Here is a 13,671-nt window from a genome sequence, read left to right as displayed (position 1 = left end):
TGTGTCGTATTATTCGGTGGATGTATGTATGTTGGTATGTATGTATTCGAAGTGTTTGGTATCCTTCCTTAGTCTTTCTTTTATTATTCCAGCTTTATGCACTACTAATGGCATTTATTGCATCTGCTTTTCACACTTAAGTTGTCAGTCATAAATTTGAGCTATGTTATTCAGTCGGGTGGCTAGAGGATTAAAAGACCTCATAAAAACTTTCTTTGCCGGCTGCTGAATTCGTGCAACCATTGGTCCACTTGCTTAGCTTATAATACGTACAAAAGTTTTTGAAAGCAATCTATGGCATAGCATTGTATGTGTGTTAGTTTGTGTTAGAGCAATTAGTTAATTGGAAATGTGGTATATTAGTTGGATGTGCGAGTATTAGATATTTATATTTGCTAGAAAGACAAAAGCCTTTTGATGTTTTGCTGGTCAGAGTGTTCATGCATATTTGAGTACCTCAAATGTTGTGTGGAATTATGAGCTTAAAAGTATTGTACAGTCTTCTCCGCACATAGGATTGAAAGTTATTATAAATTTCTCTGCAATTATGGATTGAGTGCATACGAGATTTTAAAGTATTTTATATGTAAGCTCCTTATCTTTGGATAGCGGAAAAAGGCGATTGCGTCAGAACACGAATTGTTTCGGCCTAGACAATAAGACCAAAATTAATGTTCATATGTGACGTGCATTTCATAAATAGAGCACAGCGACTTATTGAAAAGTTTTGAAAATTGTTTGCTTATTATGTAGTTTTAATAATAGTTGTGAGAGAACATCCTTCCTTAGTGCACACGGCGGCAGAGACCATGGTGATACTGCGCGATTTGTTCCCTAACAACCTGATAAGCCGATTCGTTGACATATCCTGGCTACACAGATCGTCCGATATTACCCCTATAGGCTTTTTCTGTAAGAGTACCTCAAAAGTATAGTCTATGAAACAAACCCAGCGACGATCTAAGCATTAAAAAATTGTTTTTGTTTGAAGTACGTATTCCTTATTCCAAGAGTCTATCCGATGTAACGGTCAGCATTTAGAGGAAGTAATATAAAAAATGTATAATCTGCACCTTTCTTCTTTTTAAAAGTTATTGAAATAATTCTCTATTAATTTAGCTTTTAGTTCCTAATTCATAAACCGGACATTCTGCACATAAGATTTATTAAGAAAAGTTTTTCCAAAAAAACAAAAAAATTAAACAAATCGTGGAAAACTTTGTTTACAAAAATCGTTGTATTATAAAATATATTTAAAAAAAATTATTTTTATTTAAAAAAAAAAAAATATTTTTAAAAAAAAATATTTGTATTCGTAAAAACAAAAATTTGTAAAATAAATTTTTTTATTTATAAAAAAAAATATTAAAAAAAACAATTTTTGTTTGTAAAAACAAAAACTAAAATTTTGGCTTATAAACTATTTTTTTTTTTTTGTATTTATAAATGTTTGTTTGTACAAACAAAAATATTTTTTCTTTTAATTTTTTTTTTAAACAAAAATATTTTTTTTTAATATACATTTTATAGTACAACTTTTTTTTTTTTGTAACCAAATTTCTCCATGTTTTGTTTTAACTTTTTTTTTGTAAAAAATGTCTCTTAATAAATGTTTTTTGCTTGTAAAATATTATTTTTTTATTTTTTTTTTTGTAAAAATTTTTTGTAAAAAATCTTTGTATCCAAAGGGTTTTTTTTAACTTCCGCCTTTTTTGTAAAACATTCCGTGCTTTGCAAAAATCGCTACATAAAAAAGCCTTCATACTTCTATGGCTTTTCACATAAATAATTGAAATCTTCTTTTTTCAAACACCTTTCGATCTCTTTTGTACTATTCAACTTCAAATAATTAATTTATATGCATGCAAATCAAAATTAAAGCAACTTTCACTTCGCGTCAATTTGTCAATGTATGCAAGGTAATATTTCTTGATAAATCATCAATCATAATATTAATCTATGGAAGCTTATCCATTCCAATCATTACTGGCCAGATATTATTTTAACTGTGCAATTAACAGCAAACAGGAATATCATACAAATATTTGGTATTTATCAAGCATTCATTTTATCCATACATTAAAACTGATTACCAATTTAAATCTTTGCGGCATACCAAAATAATTTCAACATTTGCATATGGAAATGGGAGATACTCATGTTTATAAATGAATATTTATTCTGCATTAGGGTGCATCATCAAAACAAAGTTGCTGTTTTTCCAAGGAAATCATGAAATTTATTATATTTCAAGACCTTTATCAAAATATAGCGGAAAAATCATAAGATTTACGTGAGCTGAACCGATGTGAAAATATCCATAAAAATCGAGTTCTTTATAAATTAAAATTAGTTTTTAAAAATATTTTTCTCGCAAAAACGTCTCTAATTAGAGAAATACTTAGGCTTAAAAACTCTGCATAAAAATGCTTAAAAATTTTATCAACGGATTCAGAATAGTGAGATTTTTGAAGGAACTTCTAAATCGGGTCCGCTAACGTAAATCTTCAACTTTTTCGATCTTAAGTCTTAAGCAGGTAGGCAGGTCTGGTGGCTGCCAATAAGGCACACTTAGACCTGTCGTAGTTCTGTTATGATACCACCGTAACTTCTTCCATACATTATGGGATCCCTTTTAAATCATCCTGTGGCTTTTATAAACGAGCTTAACTTCCTTGGTTTCTTTTTTTATTCCTCGATAAATTATAAATTTAGATGAGATTCTCTATTGAAAATAAACAAACTAACTATTTGGTTGGGGAATAAGTTCATTGCATTTTTATATGTTCTTTTATTTTACAACGATTTGTTTGCTATTTGGCAAAGGGCAAATATTCATTTGATACAGTTCTTTCTGCTCTACAAAACTATGTTAATTGTATTTTCGAGTTATTTACGTTTTTATTAGTTTTGAGGCTTAGAAATGGAATACCCAGGAGGCAAAAATCCACATTTTCGACAATGGCTCTTCTTCAGCGAGTTCAAAAAGCTGCCTAAAGAGCCCGAGTGTATTGAGAAGGTGTCATAGGCAGGTCTGCATCACGGAAATGGTTTCTAAAGTTAAAAAACGGCGACTTTGATGTCGATGACACGTCCCGCAGCGGAAGGCCTTCTAAATTCGATGAAGAACATCTCAAATCACTTTTAAAGAGGAACGGTCGCCAAAGCAGTCGTGAATCGGAGGAAAAAATGAGTTTCCACCATAAAACGATTCTCAATCACCTTCATTCAATGCGATTTACCGAAAATTTGGGAACCTGGAGAGCTCAAAGAAAAAAAACAAAGAAAGTCGCTTTCAAATAGCTTCTCAGAATATCGCCCGTCATCGAGCAACACGTGGTCATAAACAGCGCTTTTTGTACCGAATCGTCATGGGAGATGATAAATAGTGCCTGTACATCAATTAGAAGTAAAGAAAGGAGTGGGCGGCTTCAGGAGATACGCCAAATCCGAGAGCCAAGCCGGATCTTCATCCAAAGAAGATCATGATATGTGTTTGGTACGACTGAGAAGGCATGGTGCACTGGAGCCACGGTCAACAAGAAGCCCTATATTGCCCAACTACACCTCGTGAAGGACCTGATCAACATAGTCAAACAATACTCCTTCAAGGCAACTCCAAGCCCCATGTGGCACAAATCGTCACAGCTACAGTCCACGAACGGGAGGTCCTTTAGCATCCGCCGTATTCTCTGAACCTTGCACCAACCAATTACCATCTTTTGAGCTCTCTGTCAAACCATATGAAGGGCGTTACTTTCGATAACAAAGAGGTCCTTAAAAATGGGCTCAGCAACTTCTTTGACACCAGGCATTTTTTGGTCCAACGGCATCACAGCAACGGCGAATTTGTAATTTATTAACTTATTGATATTATTATTGTTTTTCTTTTAAATAAAAGTCTTCGGTAAAAAGCTACAAACCCGCTTATTCCCCAACCCAATAAATTATAGCAGCCTCTACAATGATCGCAGTAGGGGACTCCTAGCTTTCTGGCGAAGTTACCTATTAGGCAACGGCCGGTTAATACACCTATCAAGGGTATTGTATTCTCTGTGTTGAGTTTATGCAGACATTTTGAACGACCACTGTTGAGTTTATGCCATGTCAATTTTCTTAATTTACATGTTGTTAGGTTTCGCAATTTTGAATATCCTTTTTTTTTAAAGTTTCTCTGTCTATTAGTAATTTGCAAGTGGGTATGGGCATGAGTAGCCTCACTTTATCCGATTGAATAGTTTGGGCTGTACCTTTTCTGGCAAGTTCATCTGCTGTCGAGTTTCCTGCTATATTTCTATGACCTGCTCCCCAAATGAGGTTTACATTGAAATACCGGGATAAGTCATTTAGGAGTTTATTTTATTGCATTCAATGGCTGTTTTTGACGAGTGCGTTTTGCAGCCTGGCTATCTGAATAAATGACGACATTCCTGCTGGATAACACTTTTGTATTTATTGACTGGCCATCCTTTGGATCACATACCATAGTCTTATTGGTGTACCCCTACCTGAAGCCGGCCATCATACCAGTACGCCGTAAGTTAGAATTGATCTTTGTATTGCTGTGTAAAGCCAATGAACAAGGCAATAGGAAAGTCCCAAAGTTGATCAGATTAATATTTTACAGGCGTCGCAAAAGATACCAAATTTTATTATTTCGATGGAAGGTTAGATTAGGTGTGGCAGCCGCATCGCACATAGAGACAGCGATACCATTTAGACCACGAAATGAGTACGTTGTGAGCCGCAGGGGCTAGACTACATTTTCCCTTCCTTCCCCATCCTGAGCTTTTGACAAAGCGTAAAAAGTTGCTGATACCTAAAGAGTATGGATGATCCATATTGGGAGCCTGCTTTAGAGGCTTCAAAAAATCGATTTTGTTTTTTTTTTTGCATAAACGTCTTTCCAAACTATACAAGAACGTGTCCTCAAAATTTCAGAAGCAAATTCAAAATATTTTCGGAGTCACAGAAGAAATTGTGAGCAAGCGTCGAGCAGGTATACGAGCGGCCGGATCGCTCGAATTGCGATTTCTCGGTTTTTTATTTTTACGATTTTTCCAAATTGGCGGGAAAGATAGGGAAAAAGTTAATTGTCCTATCGAAACGAGATAACATTGATTGTATTCGGAATTAAATTCTCTTCTAGTTAAACCTAAAAAACCTTAAGAAAGTTATGATTAACCCACTTTTTAAACAATCAAAAGTGAATTTGTTTTTCAAAAAAATTGATTTTTAATATATTTAATTAGCGAAAAATTGTTGAATTTCTTACTTTTTGTTTAATTTTCTTGGTTTAACTAGAAGCTATACTATACTAAAATACAAATTTTTTTGGGTTTTTGGTTTCAGATGAAAATTGCGACCTGCATCTTTCCCGCCCCACGACACATGCACACTCGAGGCGCCTCGGTAAAATGCTTGTACCAGGCATAATATGACAAATATTTTTATGAAAAAATTTGAGAGGACTGCTGAAATATATAACAATAAAACCTGAAAGTTTTGTTTCAATCAAATATTTCTTTCCTTCCCAAAAAAAATCCACGAAAAACTCAATTTTCTGAAGCCTCTAAAGCAGGCTCCCCCCTTAAGAAGTAGGATCGTAAATATCGTTTCCTGCTTCTAGCTAGAGCCGGGCATATGCAAAAAAAAGTGTTGAATTGTTTCCAACTCCTCCTCATTTCGCAGCTACGACAGAACTCATACATGTACAAAAAATGGTTACAAATTTAGTCTTCAAAATAATAGCCGTCGCCAGGATGCCGCGCCAAAAAAATTGGCCGTCTTTGGCCGCAAACCAATCATCGAGCCATTTTTTGGCTTCCTCGTGAGAATTGAGCCGCTGTTCGGAAAGTGCGTGGCCCATCGATGCAAACAAATGATAATCGGAAGGTGCCAAGTCTGGTGAGTAAGCCGCATGCACCAGTGGTTCCCAATCGTACGTCTCCACCGATTCCCGGGTCCCTCTTGTTCGATGTGACGGTACATTGTCACATTGTTAGTTCATGCGGCAGCCATCTTCTGACCTTTAAAATCATGCCCATGTCTTTCAAACGTTTGGAAATGGTTTTTTGGGTCACTCCCAACTGCTCTGCCATCATTTCTTGCGTTTGAGCATCATCTTCATCCAACAATGCTTGCAATTCGGCGTCCTCAAACTTTTTCGGTGGCCGGCCACGGTCCTCGTTCTCCACGCCAAAATCACCACTTGTGAAGTTTTCAAACCACCTGAAGCACTGTGCTCCACTTAGAGCATGTCCACCATAAGCTTCTATAAGCATATGATGAGCTTGAGAAGCGTTTTTCTTCAATTGATAACAGAAAATCAACGATGACCGCAAATCGTTGTTTGAAGGCACGAAATTCGACATGTTTAAGAGCGACAAAAATGCATTGTTGTATGAAACGAAACAAACAATTTTCCTAAGAGACAAGGTTCTGTGAGGGCCTCTCCTAAGGTACTAATTTGAAGACTACTCAATTTTGTAATATTCTTGGACTGACGTAGATTTCGCCTTGGCCATGTTTGCCTAGCAATTTCACAGGTGTTGTCCATCATGTAATCCATCTTTGATTTATAGAGCTGATTAGTGCGTCCATAACAAGGAGATTAGAAGTTGCGAGAGGTATCCCCATAAAATTACTTATGTTTGACATACAGGTACCCTCTCTTGCAAGTTGATTAGCCCCACAGTTTCCTGGTATATTTCTGTGACCTGCAACCCAGCACAGGTAGGGAGGTATAGTGGTTGTCGTTTGACACACCTAGGCCTGCTGTGATACCACCGGGGCTATCCCCTCTCCTCACTCTACATCGTCCTCACTGAACCAACCTGTGGCTTTGATATATGTAACAAGACTTGTTATTTTTATATTGGCTACTTCTGCCAAGTTATTCAGGGAGCTTTTTCCTAGAATATTGAACCTTCTTCTGTCCAGAGCCATGCATCCGCATAGAAAGTGTCCTATAGTCTCTTCTTCTTCAATGTCGTTACAGCTTCTGCAATAGTCGTTATAGGGCGCTTCCAGTCTACTGGCATGCCTGCCAATCAAGCAATGCTCTGTTAAGACCCCGAGAAGATTTCTCATGTTTTTCCTATTTAGTTTCAACAGTCGGTTTGTGCGGCCCCTGTTCCATTCGGGCTACGTCATCCTACTAGTTGCACAGGTCAGGGACTGAGACCATAGCCTGTTGGCAGCACTGATAGTGTGCTTCTCTATCATCACATCTTACAAGTTGCTAAAGGTATAGGTATGTTTGCTTTGTCTGGTTGGATCGGTAATGTGGTACCCAATCTCGCCAGTTCATCTGCTTTGCAGTTGCCTTCTATGTCTCTATGACCCGGCACCCAGAGCAGGTTTATTACAAAGTACTGTGATAGTTCTGTCAAAACGTCGATACATTCTTTTACTGTCTTCGAGTTAATATTAGGTGATTTTAAAGTTTTCAGGGCCGGTTGGCTGTCTGAATATATGTTTATATCTCTTGTTTCTTCTCTGATAGCCAATATTTCAGCTTGAAATACGCTGCAGTGATCCGGTAACCAGAATGAGATTTTGGCATTCATTCCTTAAGAATGAAGGCCTCCGCCTACTTGATCATTTAGCTTGGAACCATCAGTATAGATGCTGATTCCACTTTTATTGTCCATTACCCCATTATCCCAATCTTCTCTCGTTTGGAAAGTTGTGGTAAAGGATGTATTTAAATGCAACTCCACTGAGCTACAAAAGTCTGTCGTATGATGTAGGAAGGGGTATTTGTTTAGTATTCTTGCGTGACCTCTTCTGTTAGTGGCTAAGTTGGAAGCTTCTCTTTACCTAAGTGCCGATTTCGCCGCCAGCTGTTTGCTGTAGGCCTCAATCAATAATAGGTGCTCCGTGACATTCATAGCTGCCGTGGGCGTAGTCTTTAGTGCCCCGCTTATGCAGATTACTTGATTACTTCCTAGGCATTTTACTGTTGTTCTTTACTCGAGTGTTGGCCACCAGACGCAACCCAGCATAAGATAATACGATATTGTTTGGCCATCTCATTAAGAGATTGGCGATGGAGAGATTTCGATAGAAAAATAATTATAATTTTTTTTATGTAAGGTGGTGAACCCTAATATTGATATTTATAAGTTATATGCACAAAACTAAAACATCTTTCGCACATATTGAAGTAATAAATAATTCATGGCCTTAGCTCATTGGAATAACATAAATTTCTTAATTATATATTACCTGTAAAATATTTGTACTCGGTTTAATACTTTTTAATTAAGTTGAGCGGGAAATGTTGTTGTCGTCAGCAAAATATGCATTGAAATGTTCGCAATTTGTACAAGTAAATATTCTTACGCACACACACACACACTTAGAGTGTGGCGTATGCTTCATTTCACGAAGCTTGTGACTCAAACGTAATGTGCAGTCAGAGCAGCGAAGCGTAAAAACTTAATTACTCGAACCTACTGACTGAAGCTGCTGCGAAGGGAGAAAAGTTATTGACAAAATCGAAAAGTGAACTTGAAGGGGGATGGCTTTAATAAAATATGTGTTGTACTGCTGAAACTTAATTCTATATGAATTTTTTTTCTTGTGTTTGTATTATCTTAGTGCCTCCTTTGCTCAGCCCATTTCTAGAGCCACATTGGCCTTGGGGACTTTGTCTTTTGTTTGCCTGTGATTAAATTTGTAAAAACGTTTTACACTCGATTGAACAGCAGAATCGATAAACACAAGTGAGTGCAGTGCATGGAAAGATATTGCTTACACATACATGCACAAGCGTAAATTGGTGATTTGCAAGCAAGCAAGAATCGGTCGAAAGAAAACGCTTGAACTGAAATATAATACAAAACTGAAGGCGCACAGAATAGCATTTGAAGAAAAATGTTAAATTCACATTCAGTGCTTTTAAATTAAATGAAAATTAACAAAGCAACAATAGCGTAATTGCAGTTTTTAGAAGATTATCGAAAAATACTTTCATTCAATTTTGTTCAATTTTACTATAAGCAAAAATCAAATGGAATTAATAGAATTCAAAAGGGGCCTCTTATCAGTGGCTTCAAAAAAGGTGTTTCTTCTCAATTTTTTTTCGAGCCGAAAAAAGTGGCACACAGGAGTAATCTTTTGCATTTATTTGAAGGCATGATTAAAGAGTAATAAACAATTTTGTAACATAAATAAAAAAACAAAATGCCGGACATATGAGGGATCTCGCACAGCTTCTCGCGCGCTAGTAAAACGGCATATAAGATTGCGGTCGTAGTTTTCACCTAAAACACAACTATTTTGTTAGTTAATTAGTTGCACATTTTAATTATCTTTATATAGATTATCGGTTTGAAACGATAACTTTCGTCGTTTTTTTTTAATCTTACACGCCATTTTTTGGTTTTGAGAAAACGTGTTTCAAAGTTTTCAGAAGGTAGACAGTATACTCACACGATGGACGGTACACAGGCCTGTAACTCTGAAATCGCTTTGAATTCCGCTATTAGATTTTGAAAAATTATGGAAAAGTCAATCGAGTTCCTGCTTTTATGGGTTTTGTTGATCTTAAAAAAGCGTTTGATCGCAAATATTAAAAGAAAGAAAGGCACCTCGACAAATCCTACAAGTCATCAGCGATCTCAATACCACGTGCTCAACAAAAACAATTTATATATTTGGGTGTAGGTGTATCTAGCAATCGAGATATAATAACAGAGGTGCGAGAGAGATGCGCAAACGGTGCACGGATATCAGGGTGCCTGCGAGAAATCGTGTGGAAAAACAAGTACATGAACATGGAAAATAAAACACGAATCTACAAAACAATTGTAAGGCCGATATTGACTTATGGAGCAGAAGCTCGTGCAGAAAATATGAAAACGAAACAACTGCTGCGGACTACTGAAATGCATGCCTTTAGGGTCTAAGCTGGGAAAACTAGACTAAACCATATAAGAAACGAGGAGGTAAGAACACAGACAAGTTTGACCGACATTGTAAAATTCATAAGAGCCAGAAGACGAGCATTTAACGAACAAGTGACACGGGCCCCTAGCAGTCGGTTGATAAAAATAACACCAGATGGGATACCAGATGGAAGAAGACGACCAGGAAGACCACCAAAACGATGGGCAGAAAGTTGAATATTACCTCAGCAGAAAATCAAACACAACAATGATAAACAAATGTAATATCTCTAAATATTAAAACGCATTTATGAATCAATGTATATATGTTAACTTTTTTGTATAAATATGTATGTATCCTAATTGTTGTATAACGAAAAACAGGCAAAGCCTATAATAAAAGGTAAAGAAGAAGACGAAGAAATTAACAAAGCTAAATTTGTCCTTACTCAAATAATTCGAAACAGTTTTTTTTTACTACTTTTCAATTACTGGGTAATATCAGGTCAGTCCACAAGTTCGTGCGTTTTTTAAAGGTGGTTTTAAACTTAATAAAAAATATGTTTAAAGTATTTATTAATCAATAAAATATTTCTCTTCATTATTTACAACGCTTTCCCAACGTTTAGGCAAATTTTTGATTCCCTGCTCAAAAAATTGTTTGTCCTTGGAGTCAAAATACGCTTCGATATCCCTTTTTATAGCTTCTTTTGTGGAGTAGTTCTTATTACTCTTATGGGATTGAAGTCCACGGAAAAGGTGATAATCACAAGGTGCAATATCCGGAGAGTATGGTGGACCCGGCATTAGCTCCCATTCGAGCTAGTTCAGCTTGCCTAATGTTTGCCCTGGGGTATGAGGTCTTGCGTTGTCCTGGTGAAAGAAAACTTTGCGTCTATTCACTAAAGACGGCCGACTTTGTTAAGTGCCCCATTCAGGTTTGATAGCTGCTGGGAATAATAATCAGCAGTTATCGTCTGGTTTGGTTCCAGAAGTTCATAATAAACAATACCGGCCATATCCCACCAAATAGAAGGAGAATCTTCTTGGGGTGAAGGCCATCTCTAGGGGTCGGTTATGGTGTTTCATCTTTATCTAACCATTGGCGTTTGCGACAGGATTTTTGTAAAGGACTCATTTTTCATCACCAGTAATGATACGGTTCAAAAAACTTTCATTTTCTAGCCGTTGCAGCAGCTGAGAACACACCTTCACTCCCTGCTGAAGGTTGGCGACGGAAAGTCTATGCGGAACCCATTTTCTCAGCTTTGAAACCATTCCCAACTGAACCAGCTGCCTGTGAACTGTTCCATGGGATGAATTTAACCTCTGAGCTATCATATCGATTTTCAAATTTGGCTCAGCTTCCACGAGTTCGAGCAAGGCGTCGGAGTTAAAGACTTCAGGACGACCAGCGCGCGGGGCATCCTCCACGTCGCTGTTACCACTTCGGAATTTTGAAAACCACTTTTGCGCAGTCCTTACACTTACGGTATCTTCTCCATGAACAGTGTTTATTTCTGCAGCAGCAGTTGTTGTATTTTTATCAAAGAAAATATAAATAGTTCCGTTATATTCCGCGAATAATTTTTTGTATGCAAAAATCGTACAAAAGTGAAATTATGGGTAAAATACGCACGAACTTATGTACTGACCTGATAATTCGAAATAGTTTTTGAAGTGAAACTTCTGGACGAGCGAGAATGGGGAATAAAATTTCAAGGCCATGCAACGTTTTGGGCATTTTCGTTCCGCGAGTGAGAAAAAAGATATAACGTAGAGGAAAAGGAGAGAGAGAGCTATACATATTTTATAGAATTTACCATCATAAATCCATCCATTTTCGGTTGAGCGTCTGATATTTGACAGTTTTTATTTTGTATTATTTTATTACAGGCATCAGTCACAATGCTCTGTTAATTAATTTTTTATCTAATTTTTTTAACTAATTTACCTTCAAGAAACAAAAGGAACAAATTTGTCCCCGTGTACGTCTGTAAAAAAAAACCGATTGGTGTTTAGTGTAAAGTTGGATGCACTTGCTCTATTGTGAATAGTGTAAGCAGTGCTATGAGGTAAAAGCAAGACGCTTATGCCGAAGCAAATTTTATTTCAACGTCGCTGCTAGGTATTCACAAGGCAGATTCAATTTGAAGAATGTTTAGGAATAAACACAGTTAGGGCCTCCGCCCACCGGTCGTACCGCACACAATGCAACTATCTATCGTAAAAGTACGGGTTGTAATATGTCGAACGATGAAGGGGAATTTATTTGTAAATTTTGTCTATTTGTATTCTGTGCAAATGTTGTGAATTTATTTAGATATATATTCTTTCCCTCTCTCCCTCTCTTTCTCTCCCTTATTCTCTTTCGGGTCTCTCCCTCTTTCTTTGTCTACCTTGAAAGTTTCACTTCTGTTATGTGTACTACGCTACACGTACTTTTTATTTACTGATTTTCAATTACTGAGTAATAGAATAAGCGCCCTCTTGCCAGTTCCACTTAACGATTTCCATGCTTTTACACAAATTTTGGACAAATGTGCTGCCAGTGTGTGCCTAATCTTAGTATCAAATTTCTTCAAGTCCGTTTTGTACCAGTTTTATAAACGCTTGACGCCAGGTGCGGATTATGCGACAAAGGTGATAGAATCTCTCATCCGAATTCTCGGAGTTTGTAGCACGTAAGAACAACACTCTTCCTACTTGCCGATTATGGCCGCTTCTGGTTGTTCGCCTGCTTCAATCTGGTTAGTTAAGAGTCGAGATCCCATCTTAGTAGTTCGCCTTGTAGGAACAGCGCTTAGTGGATGACTGCATATCAATCTCGCCAAAGACACAAGAAAACCTTCTTGCGCCTGAAATCGGATTTGGTACTCATTTCAACCGTCTCACCGTGTTTTGGTCGTGATTTTGTCGCGATTTGATCACCAGCGGATCTTGATTCGCTGCACTATGTTAATGTCGGCGTAAAGCTCATACAGCTTATTGTTCTATCGCCTGCGATATTCGCCGTCAGCAATGTGCAAAAGTTCAAAAACCTTCCCAGAACCTTTCTTTGAAACAGTTTCAGGAACGCTTCATCGGATGTTGCCATCGTTCAAGCTTCTGCGCCATACGTTAGGACGGGCATGGTGAGAGCCTTGTAGAGCGTAAGTTTTGTTCGTTGAGGGAGGACTTTACTACTCAATTGTCTTCTTAGTCCAAAGTAGCGTTTGTTGGCAAGAGAGATTTTAAGAAGGGCATTATTATCAGTGTTCATGCTGGGGTAGAAGAAATTATGGAACTAACTTTGTTAAATGCAATGGGTGAAAGGGCCACAGACATTTTCTTCGATATACCGAGTCCTCGAAGCTCGAATTTTTTAATGGGGAGCAAACGCGGATTTCCAGCAAAAAAAATTCTCAAAAATCAATGCGAATTTTGGGCAACCTCAAATTTATATAAAATTGCATACCCAAAATTTTTCAAAATTACACATTTGAATGAAAAATGTTAGACGTGAGGTATGAGTAACTTTCAATGAAGTTGCGAATGGATCTATATTATAAAAACCGAATATGCACGGGTATTATACTTAGAGCACCTTTCAGTATATATTGATTCACAAATTAGAGGCACGAATATGTTGCACGGTGTTATCTACCATTCACTTCTTCATACACGCTCTGAAATTTTTAAAAATTTTAAATATTATTTTGAGTATGAAAATTTGCGCACCCATTTTTAAATAAGGCAGAGAACTGACTCTTGTCACTGAGTGGAAAATTAAAAA

This window comes from Anastrepha ludens, chromosome 3 (genome assembly GCF_028408465.1).
Source record: "Anastrepha ludens isolate Willacy chromosome 3, idAnaLude1.1, whole genome shotgun sequence".
NCBI classification, from domain to species: Eukaryota; Metazoa; Arthropoda; class Insecta; order Diptera; family Tephritidae; genus Anastrepha; species Anastrepha ludens.
The sequence above is the reverse complement of the archived record's forward strand: the minus strand, read 5'-3'. Positions refer to the sequence as shown.